The following is a 20384-nucleotide window of genomic DNA, read 5'->3' as shown; positions in this document are numbered from 1 at the left end:
TAGCTCATGATGACTTTTGTAAGTGAATTAAGTCAGCTTTTAATTTGAAGACTGTTATTTTGGTACTTTGGAAAGAAACAAAGATTGAGTTTTCTGACTGTTTGGCAATGTGATGCCATTAGGTTAGCCAGGTTACTGCTGGAGATCCTTAACATTTCTGTGTGAAGCTCTGGTTTCATTGCTCTCATCCTTATTAACTTGTGAGTGCTGTCGGCAGAGCTCATCTTCAAAGGCCACTATAATCTGTGTAACCTGGTGGCTCTTGCTCAGGGAATTTGTTCCTTCTGGGGAATTAGCACTATTAAGAAACATTATTAAGAAGAGGAACACACTATTAAGAAGAGGAAAAACATCATAACACAATTACTACATCATTCTTTATCAGTTGATGATTGCAATATACATAACAATGTTAGTGTAATATGAATTTATATTGATAGATAACTTTTAAGGGAAAAGCTGTTTACCAAGTAGTCTTAAAAGAAACCTTGTTGTGAAGTGGGAGGAAGGATCTGTGTAACTTTGGCAGCTCCAGCCCCTTCTCCAGCACTACTGTGGGGGAGCTCTGTGCTCCCTTTGGCTTTTCCTGCTGAAGTCTTGTCGTCCTCATCCAAAGAGATAGCATCAGGGAAATCTCCCAAGGCTGAACAGCACTTGCCCTTTCCTGCATGTGGATTTCTTAGTGGATACCCTGTGCCAATGTGATAATTTTAAGCAGTGAAGTTTGACCCGAATCATCTAAGTTACGTATCTTTGAGAACACATGGTTAAGGGCAGCTATGTTAAATGGACTAGTAGAATAAAATAAATGTGTAGTGAGAATGCTCCATTGTTGATATGATTTAATTAAATATATTTTCACTTCATATGGACAAAAATCCTATATGTAAATGAGATTAGTTGAAATTTATTTGGCTTTCTTTTTTTTTAATTGACAGTTGCTACTTATTTAACAATTCTAGTAAAGAGCTGTTGATGCTGTTTCAGATAGAGCCTTGTTAAGAGTTTCAGTGTGACTGTAATGTTTTTTCATATGGAATGTTCTGGAAATGTCTCGAAAATGTAATCAAGTTGAATACTTAAATTAAAATGTGGGCAACATTTAAAAGTACTCTGGCTTTTCTAAATTATTCTAAATTATTTTCATTTAATGGAGCTTTTATGTCTCTTTATTCCTTGATTAGGAAAGCAATGATTTGAAAAATTATTGAGGTCTCAAAAGTGTCAGGGATGCTCAGCTTTAAAAAGCATGAGTAAACATTTCAGTGCAATATGCTCCATGTAAATTGCTGTGAATGTTTGTGGTTATACAAATATTTCTGATCAGTATAATGGGTCAAACTTTCATATAATTAGAAAGGTGCCAACTGTACACCTGCATGATCTAGTTAATAATGTATCAACGTGTTCTGTATAAAACAGCAATGTGATGCATCTAGTGAATGCTTCTCTCAGGCTTGTTGTAAGAAGTGCTGACCCCAGGGAATGGCCTGAAATTGTGTCAGGGGAGGTTTAGGTTGGATATTAGAAAATGGTTCTTCACCCAGAGGATGGTTGGGCACTGGAACAGGCTCTCTCCCCTGGGAAGTGGTCACAGCACTAAACCCGCCAGAGTTCAGGAAGTGTTAGGATGATACTCTCAAGCACATGGTGTGACTCTTGGGGATGGTCCTGTGCAGAGCCAGAGTTGGACTTGATGGTCCTTGTGGGTCACTTTCAACTCAGCATATTCTGTGAATCTGAACACTGCATTATAAGTTTTCTTTTTTTTTTTTAATATTGAGAAAAATAAACTATTAAACCGTTAAAAATTGCTTTTGAAGTGCTTTCTTGAAAACCTTCAAAAGCAGAAGATCCATATTTTAATTTCCAGGTGCAGGCTGGCACTCATGCTTTAGGTTCTACCTAGTCATGAGCTGTTTCAATATCAACACTCAGTGACCTGATGGCCATGGTTCTGCTTTGTAATATTTTTGTTGGTAGCAAGCTTTTCCATTATGTCCAGTGAAATAGTCTGACTTTCTAGCATTTGTACATTTTTAATGTTATTTATGTACGAGGGAGAAAATGGACTGAGAAGCTGACAACCAAGGTGAAGCAAGAACAGGCTTTTCACTTGGTAATGTTATAACTGGCTTCAGATGAGTCTTGCAAATAAGTAAGTTACTGTCAAAGGTATGAGACAATAGAAAGCCTGGGTGGCTTGGGTTGAGCACTGTGAATCTCTTGGTGGCAGTTCATTGCAGTCAAATTTAATCTGCTTTTAAAATTCGTATTTTATTTTTAAGACCTAAAGCTTGTTATGTGGTATGACAAACCATTAGAATATTTCCCCCCCCAACTGTATTTCTCTAATGTGCCAGAGTTTTTTCACATCTGCTTTTTGATGAGGTGTCTGATTATACATTTTTGTTTTGTCTTGTTCTTTGTACGAGTTGGTGAAATTCAGATTTTCCTGTAGATAAGCCTTTGGCTTTTAAGTTGCTTCCACCTTGCAAAGAAATTCATTTCTTCAAGCCAGTGAGTCTGCAGCTCCAGCTGTGAGTGTAGATGAATGTTCTTGCAGGGTCATGTACTGTAGCTCTGAACCTAAATAAAAGGATTAACAAGAGTTCACTTGGAGGAAAACCACTTAATTTCACTATAATAACTATGAGAATCCATAGGGAAAACCAATAAAGCTTTACTATTAAAATTGTTAACAAACGATTATTCCACCCTGACCCCCTCTTCCTGCTGTTACTGTACTTTTGGAACAGTAACAAATGATGGGATTGACCTAATTCATGGTAGTGCTTTAGTCCCTGGACTACAAATGATCTTTTACTTGTAAAATAATTCCTAGTCTTTTAGGAGGCAGTGATGGCATTTATGAAGGAAACAATATTTTCTGATGCATTTCACTCAAAACTTCGCTTGGAGTGAAGGAAGAAGAGGCATCATGTACACAGTGATGCTGGGACTGAGCCTGGTAGCTAGCAATGCCCAGATGATGCACCTCATTTCTTCATAAGAATGTGAATATTTTCCACAGCCAACACAAACTACTTTTAATGATTCCTGGCAGAAAGAGAGGATTTCCAGGGTGACTCTCTTCAGGTGCAGATAATAGACCTCATTGTTTTATCTCCAAGCCACACCTCTGCTCAGGAGTGGGGGAGGGTAGATGGGCTGTTGGCAGGGGGCTTCCTCACCCAGCAGTATCTCTGTTGGGTGTAAGTGACTGTGGTACAGCTGCTTTTCGCTGGAGCAGGTGATGTGAAGGGCCAAGCCACTGCTCAGGCAATAATCCTTGAGGGCTCTCCTGTCGCAAATGGAGGTGCAAGGAGAGGATGGAAGGATTTCGATCGTAGTAATCTTGACACTTCCCCTAGAATTCTAGGACTGCCAGCCTCAAGAAGCAGTCAAAGCAAACAAAACAATACTTGTCCATTTCCTTGGGAAGGAAGTCAAGTAATCAAAATTGACTAATGTGACTGTCCTACTTGGTTTAAGAAATCAAACAGAAAAAAGTTGTCTAATTTTAAAGGTTAAAGCTCGATACTAGCTTTGTCTTTTGCTTTATTTGGTCTTTGGAGGTGGTGAGTCCTGGCTGGTAGGTTGGTGACCCTCATGAACCCCTGTCTAGAAAATGCCGCAGTGCCCATCTGGGTTGCCTGCCAGGAGCTCCTGATGCTGAAGCCAAGGCCTGAAGTATGGTGCATGAACAGGTTTCCCCGAAAATGGTCCGTGGTTCTGCTTAAGCACACACTTAGCACCACGAGCTGGAAAGCATTTTGAGTTCTTTTGTGTGCTTTTGTGTTCCTTATTTTTATTTTAAACATTTTGCCCCTTTGAGATGTGTTTTTGTGCCTACTATATATTTTCAAAGAAATATAACTTGTAAAAGTATTCCTCAATCTTTCTTTCATCAAAAGGTTACTTTTTTTTCAGAGAGAAGAAAAATCTGTGGACAGCATTGTGTTGTGTGTTTCAACAATGGTTTTCATTCTTGACCAGATGAAAATCACACTCTACTTTGGCTGTTGACTCACCCTTTTTATTTCTCTCCAGTTTTCTTGCTTGCAGGCTCAGGAATGTGTCTTTGAATTTTTTCCTCGTCATGATTTTTTTGTGGAGAACCATCTGAGACTGTAGGGACTATTAGTAGTCCATAGGGAAGGCCTAGGAGACACAGTCTGCATAGAATTTCACATGAACTTTTGTTCTTCGCTATACCCTTGCTCCAGCACTCTTTGAGCCAAATTTTTCTAGATGGTCTCTTGTTTAATACTTAATGTGGCTTTAATTAGTCACAAGTGGCAACTATCCTCTAAAGGTAGGAATTGCAGTCAAATAAATTAGGCATACTCTTTTATCAACTAATTTTCATTGGTTGGTTTGAATTTTTTTTTTTAAAGGTAAGCAGTCAGTGCTTTAGAGGTGTTTCTGGTTTTCCTACATTCCTCAGTGATCTTGGGTCCCCTTGCAGAAATTGCAAAGGTTCTGTTGGAAGACACTCGAGTTTTAAAAGCACTGTTTTGTGGAAACAGTCGGCATGATATTCTAACTGGATTTTCAGTACCTTAGAGCTGTAAGGTGAAAATTTTAGACCAAAGCCACCGCAGATAATGGTACAACTGTCAGGTGTCTCTGTTTATGTGTTAGGTCTTTCATTGTTGAGTACATATTAACAGGATTTAAACATGGACAGAGAAGTGTAACTTAGCGTCTTCTCCCTCCTACCTTACTGCCAGCTCCCAGTAGCTTGAACGTTCATCAAATTTATAAGATGCATTCTGGATAAAAGTAGTTTACATTAGCAATTTAAATGTTCTGTATTCTGAAAAATGCTGCTAAATCCGTGTCTACCAAAAGGCAAGGTGAATGGGGTTCTTTGTCTCACATCTCATCCCGAGTTTGTACTCAACCACATTGTGCAGTCTAATCTACACCTGGGTAACAACTCATTGCCCTTGGAACTTTCCATTCTGTCTGCGCTGTCTTACTGAAGGCTGAGCAGGTTGTGTGGATGTAAAGGCAGGTATTCATTAGCCACGACAGGCTGTGGCTGCTACTGTAACATGAGAGTGGGGGAAGCACAACTCGACCTATTTTTTTTTTTTAAACTAGTTTGATCTCAGAGCTAACAAATTGATTTATCTATTTAATTTGTAAAAAAGAGCAAACATGAGAGGAGTCCATGATGAAATAAGAATATCACTTGTTCATGCTGTTTTTTAAGTTATTTCTTAACACAGGGCTGCATTAAAGCCTCTTCTATGTATGGGTGGCAAGGTTCTGTAGACTTTTTGACAGCTGTGTAAAATTGGGGGTGTGAAAAGACACAAATTAGAAAACTGAATGTTAGATAAAACACTTAAAATTTTGTAGATGACAAGATAAGTATCTGCGCGTGGATTTAGTAAACTTTGTCTCATAATAAATGAGGTATAGTGAAACACAGTTATAGCCATATCCTGAGTGATACTTTGCTAGGCGTTATTTACTGGAGTAGGCAGCTGGACTGTCCATGAGTAGCAACTTTACTAAGTAGCAGAAACCAGAATGTTCCTATCTTGTACTTTAGATCTGATGAAGATAATTTTATTATGTGTATAAGGGAGAAAATACGTGATATAAATGTAATTCACCATAAAGTACGGTGTCCTTCATAAAAACAGACCCATTGGCATTCTTTTATGAAGGAGGACCTTTCCTGTGCCCTAGAAACCATGTTTTGTCCATGAAGTTTACCGTGCTATGCTGGTAAACATGGGAGTTAATTGCAGTACATGAAATCTGAAAGGTTAATTTGCTGTCTAGTTGACTGCACCATTACTCTGTTAATCAAGCAGATGCATGTAACACTAGCAGTGCACATTTTTTCTTATTTGGTGTTTGATTTAGAAAAAGAAGACTTTGCAGAGATACTATTTAACTGATGTAAGTTGCAGAGCCTTTTAATACACTTCTGCTGTGGGTCTGAAGTCAAAAGTTAGCTCTAAAAAATGCTGTGTCCAGAATGTTAAAGTGTTCTTTATACCTGGACACTTAAGAAATACAGAGCTTTACAACTGAAAATAAAGGAAGAATGTTAAGGAAGGGCATATTTCACAGTTAGCATAAGTCATTCTTTCTGTAAAATATAACCATAATTTGGAAATGTTATTTCTTTTTCTGTGAGAACTGAAAAACCTCTCTAGATATAGTGTGAATTAATATCAACAAGTGAATATGTAGATAGAGCGTAGTTGCCAAATAATTAAAACAACTATGGATGATTCTTTCTCTTCTGAATCTTCTATTTTTACATGTTATGTTGATTTTCTGTCTTTAATTATTCTTGTTAGTAATTGTGTTTCCTGTGGTTCTGGTTCTGCCTCAGCCAAATGTACCACACTTTAGTTTGAATGCATGGAGAAAGTCTAAATAAAAAATTACATAACAAAATAATTGGAACAAAAGAAATCCTTCCAAATGCAGTGTCAGACTGAATTGTGAAGTATTATTTTTGTATTTGCTATGGATTTGGTGATTTTTGTATTGTGTAACGTGCTTGTATTTCTTTTTAAACACTTAGGAGTTCACCAGACTTTTTTGTTATGCTGAAGCATTTTCCTGGGACAATAGTAATGATGGATGGATGAATGTACTTCAGGTAAGAAATCAAATGTATGTCATTTGGGATGGCTGTTCATTAACTTTCCTCACATTGTTTTGGTTCAGCTCTAATAGTAGCAGTCTTTAATGTTACAGCACTAAAATTCACTGATTATTAAACATAAATCTCTTGTCTACATGAATGTTTACATATGTCTCTCTATAGATCAGTGTCGGAAAATATTTTGTTTTTCTCCTAAATTTAGTAACTCTGATAACAGATGACGTTGCTGCTATTATAATCCTTACCCTTTCTACTGTATAAAAACATTTCCTGAAGAATTTTATTTCACATTAGCAGTTACAAATGTAGCTCTGAATATAAGGATAATTTCAGCATTTCTTGAGTGGTTTAAGTAACTTAACTTGTTCTTTAAGGCTGTGCCAATTCAGGATCTAGTTGTGAAGGTGTTGATACCTGTGGAAGTTAACCCAAGGTTGTTAAAGCCTGCACAAAGGCAAGCAGAAGTTGGTCTTGGTTCACAAACTTCCTGAGAAAACATGGACAAATTCTTTAGTTTCAATATCAGTGGAAAGTAAGTGCCCACTTACCACTATCCTTCCATCTCTGGTAGAGAAGATAGTATGTCCAGAGTACTTTTTTTGCACAATTCTGATATGCCCAGGGCTACACTGAGCTTTCTGTACACATGAGGATCACCATGTTGTGCTGGTAACGTAGAGCAGCCAGTGCTCTGAAGTGAAGGTGGTTACTGATGAATGCACATTGCAGTTAAAGCCAAAGACTTGGGCTTATATATATATATAAGTGGTGTCTTAGTACACACACGAGCTTTAGTACCTCTGGGCTTCCAATTGCCCTCTTCTTTTCTTCCTTTGTAAGAGCATTGTGAAGATGAATATGGTGAAGACTGCATTGTGTTCAGGTTGGAGCCAGATGTGTAGTATAGGTAGAGTGTTAAAGGGGTGTCTTAGGGCAAAGACACAAAATATACAAAGGATGACCCTGGAGTTACTTTATTCTCCAACTTGCAGGATGTAAGAGCATAAACATAACAAACACATCAAAATGTCAGTATCTGTCAGATCAAGAACTGTGTTAAACCTAGAGCTTTAGGGAAGGCATAGTAGCCTCCTGTCCCAGGGAGTGACTGATAGATGATGCCAAGAGAGGAGAGTGGAGTATGCTGTTGCTTCCCAGATCAGCCTCTCATGGTCCACATTTTAAGGATATCCGAGTCAGTGGTGGCTTCTGTGTTGAGTAGCCTTGGCTATGCTTTCCTGTAGCAATGGATATATGGAAAAAGTCCTGCCAAAGATGGACTGGTGAATCAGAAGTTTTTAATGTTGTTTAAACATGTGTTAAGATGGCTCTTTGCAGAGTCACTGCTTTTCCCCTATACCTTCTCTGTAACCCCTTATCTCGCAGGCAGGAGTGTCCTGGGAAGATGTCTCAAGGTGCTCCCATTGGTCCTTTGTCAACCCTTTCTTTATTTGGCTGTAAGCTCCTTACCTGATTGTAAGACCCCCTCACCTGTGATTGGTCCCCTTTGACCCTCCCAAGGGCTATATAAGCCCCCATCCCTCAATAAACTTCCTCTTTCGTCCATCTCTCCCCTGATGGTCTGGTGAGTGCTTCATTGTGGGGTCTCAGGGCCACGTGGTGGGGGGAAGGGTGGAAGGGCATACACCTTCCAGGTATGGACTGAGCCAGGCCTGAAGGATCTCCCCCATTCCAACTCATCTACCGTACTTTCCCTTTCTTTGAATTTGTAAGGTTATGTTTTGAACCTAGGCTCTGCAACTTTGTACTGTTCAGGATTCCCAAGCTGAATGCTGTGAGGGAGAGAGCGAGTAGTCCCTGAAGGTAGTTTTGAACCTCCTACTTGCTAATTTCATTTTACCTGGGGACTAGGTTGACATCCCAGGAGAACTGGGAGTTGAATTGAGCCTTTTCTGCTCCAGTGGGGTGGTAAGAAAGGATGATGGGTGTGAAGCTTTAAAGAAGGATTAACAAGCAGCTACACTAAAATTTCCTCAAAGTGAAATGAAACTGCTGGACTTCTGTGGCGCTGTTGGTGTCTTCCTAAGGAATAGGTTGGAGGCAACTGCTCAGACCTGCCTTGCTTTTCTCTCTTAGCTTATTTACTGTGATTTTAATAGTAATTTGGATGTTGTGTGACCTTTATGTTCTGTACCTCCTTGAATTACAGAAAGCAATAGAGAAGATGATATGTCATCTAAGCTGTAAGGCAGTCATCCTGGCCATTTTTTTCCAGAAAGAATTCGAGATTGTGTGGAAGAAACCATCAAAAATTTAAAATATCCTGGGGACACACACTCAGCAACATATTAAAATATAGAACCATTAATCAGAACTGAACTATATTTTTTCTTGTTGCTTTTCTTTCGCACACTTAAAACATTGCTTTTGAGTTCACAGAAACTTAAAGTGGAGTAAAAACTAAAGAGGAATTGCCTAATGATGCCTTTGCTGCAAAATCATTGCACTGAGGACCTGATTGTACATATTCCAGCTGATGTGTCAAGGCTATGGAAGAAAGTGTGAATTGCATAAATCTACCTGACTTGCTTAGATGGAGTCACAGAAATACACTATGCAATATGTATGATGTTAACTATTGTGGTAGGATTGCAGAACTGGAAAAGACTATGGCTTTGCTGAAGGTGAGCCTCTTTGAAAAGGTAAAATATTATACTGTGAATGTGCTAACTACGGAATGCAGAGTACTACACTTTCAAGAGCAAAACCACTTAAAATTCTGTAGAAGCAAGCAATAAAAAACGAGCTCTTAGCTAAAATTTTAGATCCAGATGAAGGAGAAGAATTTAATTATTATGATTCTCCTTGGCGGACAATACTTGGGAGACAGAATTTATACAGCTGGATAGAAGTTTGGTTTATTTTTTCTCTTGATTTTTGTTTTTGTTAAAAACAGTAGAGATCTTGGACTTAATAGCTGTTTCTGATTACAGAACCAACTATCCCATCTGCCTTCCTTTTCCCTTCTGCATCTATATGCCATGCCTTATGAGGTACAAGGCAAGTTGTATGTAGCATATCATTTAAGGCTATTTCAGTTGAAGATGACTCCACTGTGCACATTCTTATGACTCATGGAAGAGCATGTAAAGGACTGCCAAGCCAGCTTTCTCACTTAGAGGAAACTGTTGGGCACCTTGTTCCTCAAGTCCCCAGGAAATGGGCAAAGGTTTTCCCTCAAATCCCTTCTGGGTGGGCTGATGGAGACTGAACTTGTGGTACAATATGAGCAGCTATTTAATGGAGAACCAAAACAAGGAACCTCAAATGAAAAAGCTTTGCAATACTAGAACTTTTTGTGAAGTGTTTGCTCACTGTTTTAAGCGTTCAAATTGGGGTTGTGGTGAGGAGAAGGGCAAATCTGCTGCTTTGCTTGCCTTGGTAATGGAGAAAGTGACTTGGACAATTTGATTAGGCTAAAGAGAATAAGGTTTATCCACTGATCATGTGGATGCATGTGAATATGTGGAGGTGGACTGTTTCTTGCCAGAAACTTTTATAAAATTGTAAAAACAGAGCAGTTTTTTTTTTTTCTGTAGCAGGATATAGCTAGATTGTAAACTTTGGCAGGACTCTTAACATCTGAATGCTTCTTGAAACTCTGACAATGTTTTTGTAAAACTAATTCTGGAACTGGAATAAATGAGAGAGTTTTCTATATTCTCCCTCCTGTTAATTAGATGAAACAGTAAGTTTTATATTTTGTCCAGAAAGGGGTCAAAATAAATGAGGAATTGAGAGTGGAGGAGCCAAAGAGGCATAAGTAATGAGCCAATTTCTCAAACTGGCAATGACATACCAAGAGTTTGGAAAAAGTATGCTTGCAAGCTTCCTTTATTATTATAACCTCTTGAACAGAATAATCCAGTCCAAACAGCTATAAACGCTTTCCAATAGAGAAGTTTATGACCTAGTTTCTGACTGAAACACAGTATCACAGTGTGTGGAAAGAAATTAAATGAAGATGCTGGTGGCAGTGCCTCTAGTGCGTTGTATTAGACACTTGGTGTATGGCCCTTTGCAAATACTTGTTAATTGGAGTCAAGTGGAATGAATTTGAAACATTGGAGTGTGGTGTGGGGGTTTTTGTTTGTTTGTTTGTTTTTGGGGTTTTGTTTGTTTTTTGATTGTTTTGTTCTTGTTTTGTTTTTTCAGGAGGCGTAGACACTTAAATGCCTGAGTTGGCATGTAGAATTTTCGTAGAATGTCTGAATTTTTTCACAGAGAACTGTTCAGAAAAATGTTCATTTTAGGGTTATTTCAACAGGAGTTCAGTAATTATAGAATGCCTTTTTAGATCCTGTGTTTAGAGCAGTGAAAAAAAAATGATGCATTTAGTCTGTTCACAATCATAAATCTGTTCTGGAGAGACAGGGATAACTTTGATTAGGCTTCATTCTGTTTGTTGCCCTCCTGTGAGGAGAAGTTGTGGGGGATGTGCTAGGATGAGGTGGGAACAAAAATGTTGAACTTGTGATTTGAGTATCCATTTCTGTTGAACTGAAGAAATACGGCCTGGCAGGAGGCATCAAAACAGGCCACGTTTCAATTAGCTGCTCTGGTGAGAGGCCGGTAGACATGGCACTTCTGTGCTGGGGGGCAAAACAACGCATAAGTAAACTAGATGAGCTGTTACAAGTTAGGGGATTTTGGTTTGTCTCCTTTTTATTGCTCTTCCTATGACTCACTGATGTCACCAAAGGCAAAGGAGCTGTGCTGATCTCCATCAGCTGCAGCTGTGGCCAACACCAACCATCCCTTTCTTCTGCTTTTTCGAGGACGTTCAGAGTGATTTTGAAAGCACATATCATTAATGTCAAGAAGAATTTCTGAGTGCTGTTGAGTTTCTGAGTGTTGGTTAGCATAGAAAGAGCTATAGTTAAAATTCTTTCAGTGTTTCAATTATAATTCCTTCATTGTTTCAGTTGCTTATAACTTCCTGAAATGCTCTTGTCTCAAGTTGAAATTTTCCAGACTTGATCTTGACCTGACAGTGACCTTTTTTCCCTATTCTTTGTTTTTCTTTTCTCTGTGGTATTAAGTGAATATGGCTTGGGTGTTTCATTTATAATGAGAAGAAAGTAGTAGAAAAATACGTTACAGCTATTACTTTAAAACTCAGACATCATGAATAGCTCAAGCAGTGCAGCTGCTAAAGAAATGGTGGTGAAAATCATCAGAAGTACTCCTTGAATCTTACCAGCATCTGTGAGAGGGCACTCAGAGATCTTAAACTTTCTCTCCATCATGCACATGTATTACATAATTATCATGCAATTATTTTGGCTGATTGGTGGTCAGCTGAATGGAGCAGTAGTCTTTGGTGAAAGAGTGGATTTGTTTTTCGGTGTTTGCCATGACCCTGGTGAGACAGGACTTGAAATTCAGGCAAGTGCCATGCTGGGACGTGCAACAGGAGCCCTCTGGGGCACAACTCCTGTCTCACAGTTCAGGCTGAAAATGCTGAAGTTTTCAGAAACTCTTCTCCCAAGAAAGCTATTTCTTAACAAAAATTTTAAATAAACTTTTGACTAACTCTTCTCAAGCTGTAGGCTATAGTAGCTTAAACTAGAACTCAAATGTCTTAGGGGATGGAATTTAAACATGGGGTGGAAATGGTAAAAATAAATTGTCAAGTGCTTTCCTTTAAATTAATGCTGATATTGTGCCTGTTTATTAATTTATGTAAAAACTACTGACTATGGTGGTGATGTTGCTAAACAAAAAACTACGGGGTTTGACTTCTTGACTTGTAATATGTGTTTCAAGAAAAAAAAGGTCATGTGCTTGCCTGTTGGCTTGTGTACAGGCTTGCTTAAAGACTGTGGTTTCTGCCAAGGACAATCATTGTGAGTGTTTCTATAAAAAAATATAAGAAATTTTCATTTCTAGAATTGGCTTCTCTTGGTCTCTTCTGTTCCATGGGAAATATCAATTCACATGCATTCATGAATCATCTTTGTTTCTGAATGGTTGTGTCTTTCCAGTGATACAGACAAGTGCCTGACTCTGAAAACTGCAGGGCAGCAGCAGAGAGAGGGTGAGAACAGAACTGCCAGCAGATCTGGCAGAGGTTCCCGTTGTGCTCTCCAGCTCTGTAACATATGTTTTAAGTGAATTCCCTAACTCTGAACCTCCTATGTAATAGCACAACTCTCTGATCTTGCAGAGGACTGTAGAAACTTTCTCTATTGCCTGTCACAAACTTACGTTGATCACCTGCAAGATTGTCCCTTGCAGGAGCTCAGGAATGCTGTTCTGACACTGCTTTAGAAGCACTACCAGCTGCTAGGTAAAAGTAAGGTGCCTATGGAATAAACCCAGCTTTTCATGTTGCTACAGAATACTTGTTTCTTGTTGGAGAATAGTACTATACCCATGATTTTCTTAAGATTTAAGGATCTTGGGATTTAAGATTTGGTCAATAAGTACAACAATTCCATCACAACCACTTTCACCTCTAAAAATTAATCAAAATGCATCTGCTGCAACACAGAATGATACCACTACCTTAAAGTTGCATTGATCTGTCATAAAAAGCAGAGTCTAATAAAGTTTCTAACTTTAAAGAAAACAGCTCTGTGTTGCCAGTTTGTCTTCAAAACAGAAGAAATTGTTTTCTTTAAATCAACAACCAGATTTTGGTTCAACTTGCTGTTCTTTTGATGAGAAACTTGTCAAGTGTGCCATCTTTCTGACCTGTCCCTCAGTGAGTCACAAACTACCTAAGTATGTAAAGGACATCTGTCTAAAAAATTTGGGGGCTTGTTTTCTGGGAAAACCTTGGATTCTGAATTTTTTCAGGCCTCCTGATATGTGGTAAATTATTAAAGTGGAATTACTTGGAAGAGGTACTGTAATAAACTTCAGATTCAGCAAGTAAAATACACCTTTGCCTTAAAACTGGCCTTGCTGGTTCTAATGAGGATGATCAATTCATGCTTTGGTATTGGCAGCAGGTAGTGAACCACTGCAAATATTGTGGGTAAATGACAGTCAATGTGCAAGAAGTTTTAGGTGAAATGAAATAATCAAAACTTCCTTGAAAATTACAAACTTCTGTTTCTGTCATGATTTCCGTGTCGTTTCAGTCTGTCTTTGAAGCTACTGGTTTAAGTTTGCTCTCTTCCATGCTGTCTTTGGGCTTATACTTTCAGTTACATTTTTAAATGTCGAATTTTTGAAGGACAAGCATCTATTTCTACCACAGATATTAAGATGAAAACTCACTTATTGTCACATACAAAAATTTGGAGATTTTGACCTTTTTGGCTCAACCTGTCTAAACTCTACACTTGGATGGATGAGTACTTTCAGGGTTACAGCTAGGTGTTGGTTTTTTAGCCAGCTGTAGGATATTTAGGGTGGATTTCTAATAGGAGCATGGAACTAATTTTATCACATTGACTTTCTCTGCAGTGGTTTCTGCATTGGTTTTTCCCTTTTAACCTACACTTTAATTCTAGGTATAAGTATTCTGCTAGTCAGAGTGGGCTCTGGTGTTCGAAACTTTAGTAACAAAAGTGTTTCTGTCTTGGGGTATTTAAAAACTGATCTTTAACCTGTTTAATCAAGTTAAATGGAGAGTGATAGCCTTAACTCGCCTTTTTTTTTTAATTTCAGCTAATTTATTATCAAATACTCTATGGTGATGAGTGCTTTGGAAAAATTCAGTTTAACTTCTGAAATGCCAATTTAATAATCACCCTTTCTTTGTCACTTCCCCAGCCCCCATGTACCTCCTCTTATATACATGCTCTATAAGTTAATGAAAGACACACCAGACACATAACCCACTCTAGGCAGAGAAATCTCCCTGAGAGAGCTGAAGCAACTCCCACACAGTAAATTCATGACTTGCTGAACACTGCTGCTGGTCTGCTGAAGGAGGGATCAGAATTGCACCTTTTTTTTTTTTTGTGCCTGGCTAATTGTGTGAATGCATCCCATGTGCCTGACCTCCCTCCTCCACCTTCCCAGGGCCCTCGAAAGTAACCATAATCCTCATGCCTCCTGTTTCCTTGCCAGAAAAACACATGAGCTCTTAGCTTGGAAAACATCCTGCTTTGCAGATGTGCTGTGTTCCAGGGAGGATGGCCCTCTCCTGGCTGTGAGCTCCTCAGATCAGCAGCATGACAGCATCTCTTCTCAACCCTCTTGGAAATGATTAATTCTGGTTATGTTGCTGCTCCATGTATACAGTCAGAGCAGTCTCTTTTCTTATTTCAGGGATCACTGTAGAAAGGCCGTGTTGCAGATCGTATATCTTTGGGTTTGGACATTCGGTACATATGGTGACTCATAGGTTTATTTTACAGTCAACTGAAAATTCAACTTAGAAGTTTAAACTTGTTTGAGGATGCTCACAATTCAAAGGGTTTTTTTAAAAATAATTTTTTGGGGAGTCACAGTTAGCATGTAGACCCTCTTGCAGGGAGAGGTTAAGCTGAAGTGGAAATACTTGTATTTTGCAAGCAATCAAAGAGGATAGTGACTTATTGGTCTGTTGGGGGAGAGACAAGGGTATGTACCCTTAGGTAGCACTGTCTGGAGCAGACTGACTGGAAAAGCTGATCCTCTGCTGTGTGATCCAGCACTCGTAAGTGCTTTATTTGGCTGAGGAAGTGTTCAGTGTCTCTGTAAAAAGTAACAATCTGTCTGTGACTGTAAACTGTGAAAGGCAGCATGAGGTTTTCTGGTCAGGAAATCGTCAGGCACAGTCACCAGTGAGGTGGGAGACCTAAGGAGACTGGCAGTCTGGAGACCAAGAAGTAGTAATTTAGGCAGGATCAAAACAGGACTGATCAGGAATATTGTCTTGTCAGCAGTCTCACATTACTGTCATCCAATGTTGCATGCTCAGTTCCCTCTGTCACCCACCCTAGACAGCCTTGCTTTGCTTTCCCAGGGCAGAAGTATCAGCGTGAGAGATTTTTGTGTGCAATTGAATCTCTCTGGTTGGACCACCCTTGGGCAGGCAGACTATAGTCAGTCGGATCTATGTTGGTGGCAGCACAGCGTCTCTGCCATCTGTAGGTTCAGATATGCTGGAGATTAGGCCTGTTTCAAGCTGTCTCTTTCATGGCTATACCCTTCGTCTGATCCCAAACGTTAAGAGATTAGGTTTCTTGAAATATCAGCAATTGTCGCCCTCCCTGGCTTGAGCAAACCACTTAGCCCACAGATGTGGGAAGGCTTGAATAGGTTTTCAGCGTGAAAGAAATGTTCAGTTCCCAAGATGTATAATTTATACAGAGGAATAGTTTTTCACCTGCAGAGTGTTGGTAAATGCTGCTTTTTGTACTGTGGTCAAGGGTGTGCACTGATAAGCTGGTGGAAAAAGGAATTTGCAGTGAAGGTAGATGTTTATTCTATGGAATGAATACAATAAAAATAGGAATATGCATCAGACATGGAGAGTGCTGACTTCTCAGAGCTTTCCAAATGCACACTGGTTTAAAACTTTCGTCTTATTTAGTCTGGGGACTGTGTTGCATGTTTTGAATGTTGAATATTTCAAAATAGAGCCTTTGTCATAAGGAAATGTTGAGTACACACTACCCCAAGACCTATTAAAAATCCACAAATGGCAGGCAAAGCAGAGTTTTTGATTCTCATGTGGTACTTTCTGAGGAAGAGTGTAAAAATAAGCAAAAATGAGGTTTTGATGCTTTGGCAATCTATGGTTTGGTCAAAGCTTTGAAAAAGGAGTACAAAACATAGCACACACCTTTTTTTGTTCAGAGGGGACCACTACCCGGCTTCATTGCTTTGTAATGGTAAACACTGAATTTCAGTACATATAAACACTGCTACCATAAAGAAAAAAGACCATGCTCCTGGCTCTGTATCTGAAACCAGTTCCAGGGCTTGGGGGCATGGATCCTTCCTTCAGTTCTGGTCTTCTGGTGTGGGGCTGGGTACTCCCTTGGTTTTATGCTCTGAGCCAGGACCTAGACGTAGGTGTGTCTGAATCTCTACAGCAGGGCTGTAGAGATTTTCATGGTAAAACTTAGTGTGGGTTGAACATGTGTGACTTGTTTATTAGGGAAAAGTCTGATAATTTCAGACGTGCTTTGTCTAGCTTTCACGTTCCGGTTCACTCTCTGATTTCCCTGTTTAGTGAGTTCTTACTGAAAAACTCCCCTAACATGGGGAATGTTGTCTTTTTTAGTAGACACTCTTCATAACACTGTAATATCTACTCTGAGTACAATGATGCAGTCTTCTGTTTATTCATAGAATCACAGAATAGTTTGGGTTGGAAGAGACCTGTAGAGATCTTCTAGTCCAACCTCCCTGCCATGGGCAGAGTCATCTTTCACCAGATCAGGTTGCACAAATCCCTGTACAACCTGAATTTGAACACTTTCATAGGACAAAGATTAGACTGTGTTAGGTCTTTTGCATATTCTCTGCATTAAGGAAATAATTTACATTATCACATATAATTCCTTTGAATTTTGCTGAAATGAAAAGAATATTTATAATGTAAATATTGGTAGAATGGACATGAACATTTTACACATATAGGTTGTCTAATGAACATGCAAGGCATATTTTCCTCTTAGAAAAATGTTTTTGGCCAAGTTCTACTTTTTCAATCCACAGACGTGTAACAAACAGTTCTGTTGATTTCTCTGTGATGAGTTCAAATTTTTACATATACAACGGAGAAGAGACTGACCTATAGCTATGCAAAAAGTATACATTTTGTTCTTATTTTAAATATCTCAAACTTTCAGAAATTGCTATTTTAAATCCACTTCATTTTTTTTTAATCTGCAAATCCTTCCACATAATTTACTTTAAGACAGCTGTGATTGCCTTCCCCTGCTTGCAGCTGTTCTCATTTTCTTGAAATTTAGACTTATTGAAGCAGCTGGTCTAGACATCGTTGGTTTAATTCAAGAGGAACTTGCTCAGTAATCTGTCAGTGTTAACCATAGACAATGCGTAAGTACACACATAGCTATAGTGTCTGATACGCACATTCAGAGGTGACTTCATCATGTGGTTTGGTCTACAAAGCCAAGAAGGAGAAGGCTGTTTTTGCAGGAAGATCTCACCAAATGCTATTACCTAAAACTCCAATTCCACTAACAGCTTGTAGCTGGCTGCCTGGGGAGGTAACTCCGCAGTTAAGCCAAGCAAAGCAAGGACTGAATTGCAGCAGTTCACATTTTTGTGCACTTGAAATTCCCCATATTTAACTTTACAAGTGGACTGGAAACCTTAAACTTGCACTAGAAGGAATGATCTCCAAACCTTGTTGTCTGACATGGATTCTTGAACTTAAGGAATAGCTTTTATTAAGTCCCTGAAGTTCAACCCATACATTAGGAGCCTGGGATTCCCTGGGGATGCTGGTACAGGGCAATGTTGTATGAACTGGGTTCTTGGCTGGAATGCTTTTTGTGTATTTTCACAGGAGGGATGGGGATGCAAGGAATCTAACTCCAAACAAATCAGTCTTCTTGAGAAGAAAAATGTTTATTGAAGTTGGCTTTAATATAGGTGCCATAGCAGGAGAAGTGCAGTGATATTTAAGAATAACAGTGAGCGTGGTGCTGTGTAGCTTCTCTTACATCTGTAAGGTTGCTCTTGATGTGCTGTGCCTTGCTGCAGCCAAGGTCAGATGTAGGTCATAGTGTGTGCGTGTGTGTCTACAAACTGCTATATAGTAGAAGCATCTGTGAGCTGTGAGCTTTGCCATTATCACATAATGATTTGAAATACCGCTAGGGTTAAAAAAAGCACACACTTTCTCATAGCATCATCTGTTCAAGTGTGTAATGGATATTCTTAACTGCAACAGGAAAGCATATACAGTAATTAAAACACAGAGCAGAAAAATTAGCCAAATTTGGCACAAATGCCTGAGAAAGTGTCTGCTTTAGCTGTAGATAGAAATGAAGCAATAGCCAAAATTACTTTCAAAGGCTTTAATTACATCTGTTTTAATTTAGCATGTAAAATGCAGGATATTATTTTTAATATAAATTTAATTCATGGTTAATCTGCAGATTGCAATATTCTTCCAGTAGAAATGATGTACTTGGAGTAGAATAACTGAAAACTTTCCTTTCGAGCTGTTTGGTTAGTCTGTTGCAGGGTGTGCTGTGCAGAACCACATGTTCTCTGTATATGTGCAGCTGTATATGTGCACTCTTGATTTTAATGTAAGTGCATTATTATACAGTAAGCTGTTCATAGTGCAGATATGTAAACCAGTCATCAAAATGTAATGTTTTTGTCCATAGTATTTTGTTTTCTGAAGCGCACGCAGTAGGCATGGAACGTAGTCCTTCTCAATCTATTCTCTACCTTACTGCTTTTAAAGAAGAAAAATTACGTGCTTGAAGATAGCCAGTGTTTTTTCACTAATTAGGCTATTCCAAATGAGAAAGGGTCCTTGTGTGTACATGCATAGTTAGTTCACATATTCTGTACTGTCCAATGGCTGATGGTGTCATGTGCCGGTAAAGAGCAAGCTCAAAATGCTCCTGATGAGAGAGTGCAGGTTCCAGGTGAGAGACTGGCAGTCATGCAAACCTGACTGCTCATAGAAAGGACTTTAAGAGTGATATTTGAAAAATTAGGGCTGCCGTGTAAATTAGCAGATTCAAACTGTCTAGATACAAAGGATTTGGGAAGATTATCTGAATGAATTTGAAAGACAACTGGTCACTGTATTGAATCAGTTGTGAAACAAACAGTGAGTTGGGCAAGAGAAGCAGGAAGAAAAGGTCATCTGTTGTCCTCCCTCTCAAACACTCAGAGGAGGGGCAATCAGACATCAAACTCAGTGAGCCTCTGTTTTGGTCTACATGTAAATGCATACACCAATGAATAAATTAATAGATTTAAAAATAAAAACTGTGCGTATCTGAATAAAAGAAACGTGAATGAGAAACTGTATCTGGGTAATAGAGCCATAGTTCTCAAATAGTTTAGTTACATAAATGTGGAAGTTGGGCCAGATAAGTTGGAAAGCCCTATTCTGTCAAAATTACTCTATTGACAGGAGGAGGAAACTGAAGTTCATGAAGTATAACTTGATTTTAGGGGAATAACATATATTTTCTTGTGAAATCTCACTTGAAATATCATTTTAATGGAATAGTTTGTGAAAGTTGGCACACTGGCTGAAATTGAAAACTGGCAAAAATAAAAAGAAAAAAAATCCTCTCAAACCCAGAAACAGATGGCAGCAACAATATATGAGGTTAGGGAATGATATCAAGTGGTCACTGTAATGGTTTTGTCATCTTATTTTAATATAACTTAATGTAGGGATGCATAGTGGCAAACTTTGACATCTCTTCCACTTCATTGTATTTTCTCCTGTGCACAAGGATAATCAGCTCTTCACAAACAGCTTATCCTCTTGCTGTGAGCAGCATCTGAGACTAAATGGTGTTGCGTTTTGTCAGAGGAGTGGCTGCACCACTGGTTTCAGGATCCTCTCTCTGAAGAGGGTTTGGTCCATTTTGTGTGTGGACAATGCTCCTGACAGGAGAACACATTTTAAATGCCTTCTGCAAAACTTTGCTCAATCAATCAGTGACATGGTGCCAGAAGTCTTCATTGTAAGAACTCTCCTCCACGAATAACAGGCTCTGTAAAGCTGAGTTTCTCATTTAATTACTTCATATATTTGCCAAGCTGGCTGTTTAAGTACGTAACAAACTGCCCCCAAAATACCAGAATACTT

The 20384-nt window shown here is 38.9% G+C and overlaps 1 long non-coding RNA gene across 2 annotated transcripts in view; it reads left to right on the top strand.

The window, feature by feature from the left end:
• Positions 1–20384, top strand: part of LOC113964131 — a 140071-nt gene that overhangs the window by 76014 nt on the left and 43673 nt on the right. For both annotated transcript variants that reach the window (XR_003533073.1, XR_003533072.1), the window contains exon 3: positions 6563–6640. This is a non-coding gene — a long non-coding RNA (uncharacterized LOC113964131). The remainder of the gene's footprint in view (positions 1–6562; positions 6641–20384) is intronic.

Source organism: Neopelma chrysocephalum, unplaced genomic scaffold (assembly GCF_003984885.1).
Source record: "Neopelma chrysocephalum unplaced genomic scaffold, ASM398488v2 Primary Assembly neopelma1_26, whole genome shotgun sequence".
Classification (NCBI taxonomy): Eukaryota; Metazoa; Chordata; class Aves; order Passeriformes; family Pipridae; genus Neopelma; species Neopelma chrysocephalum.
This window is presented reverse-complemented; position numbering and strand designations above follow the sequence as displayed.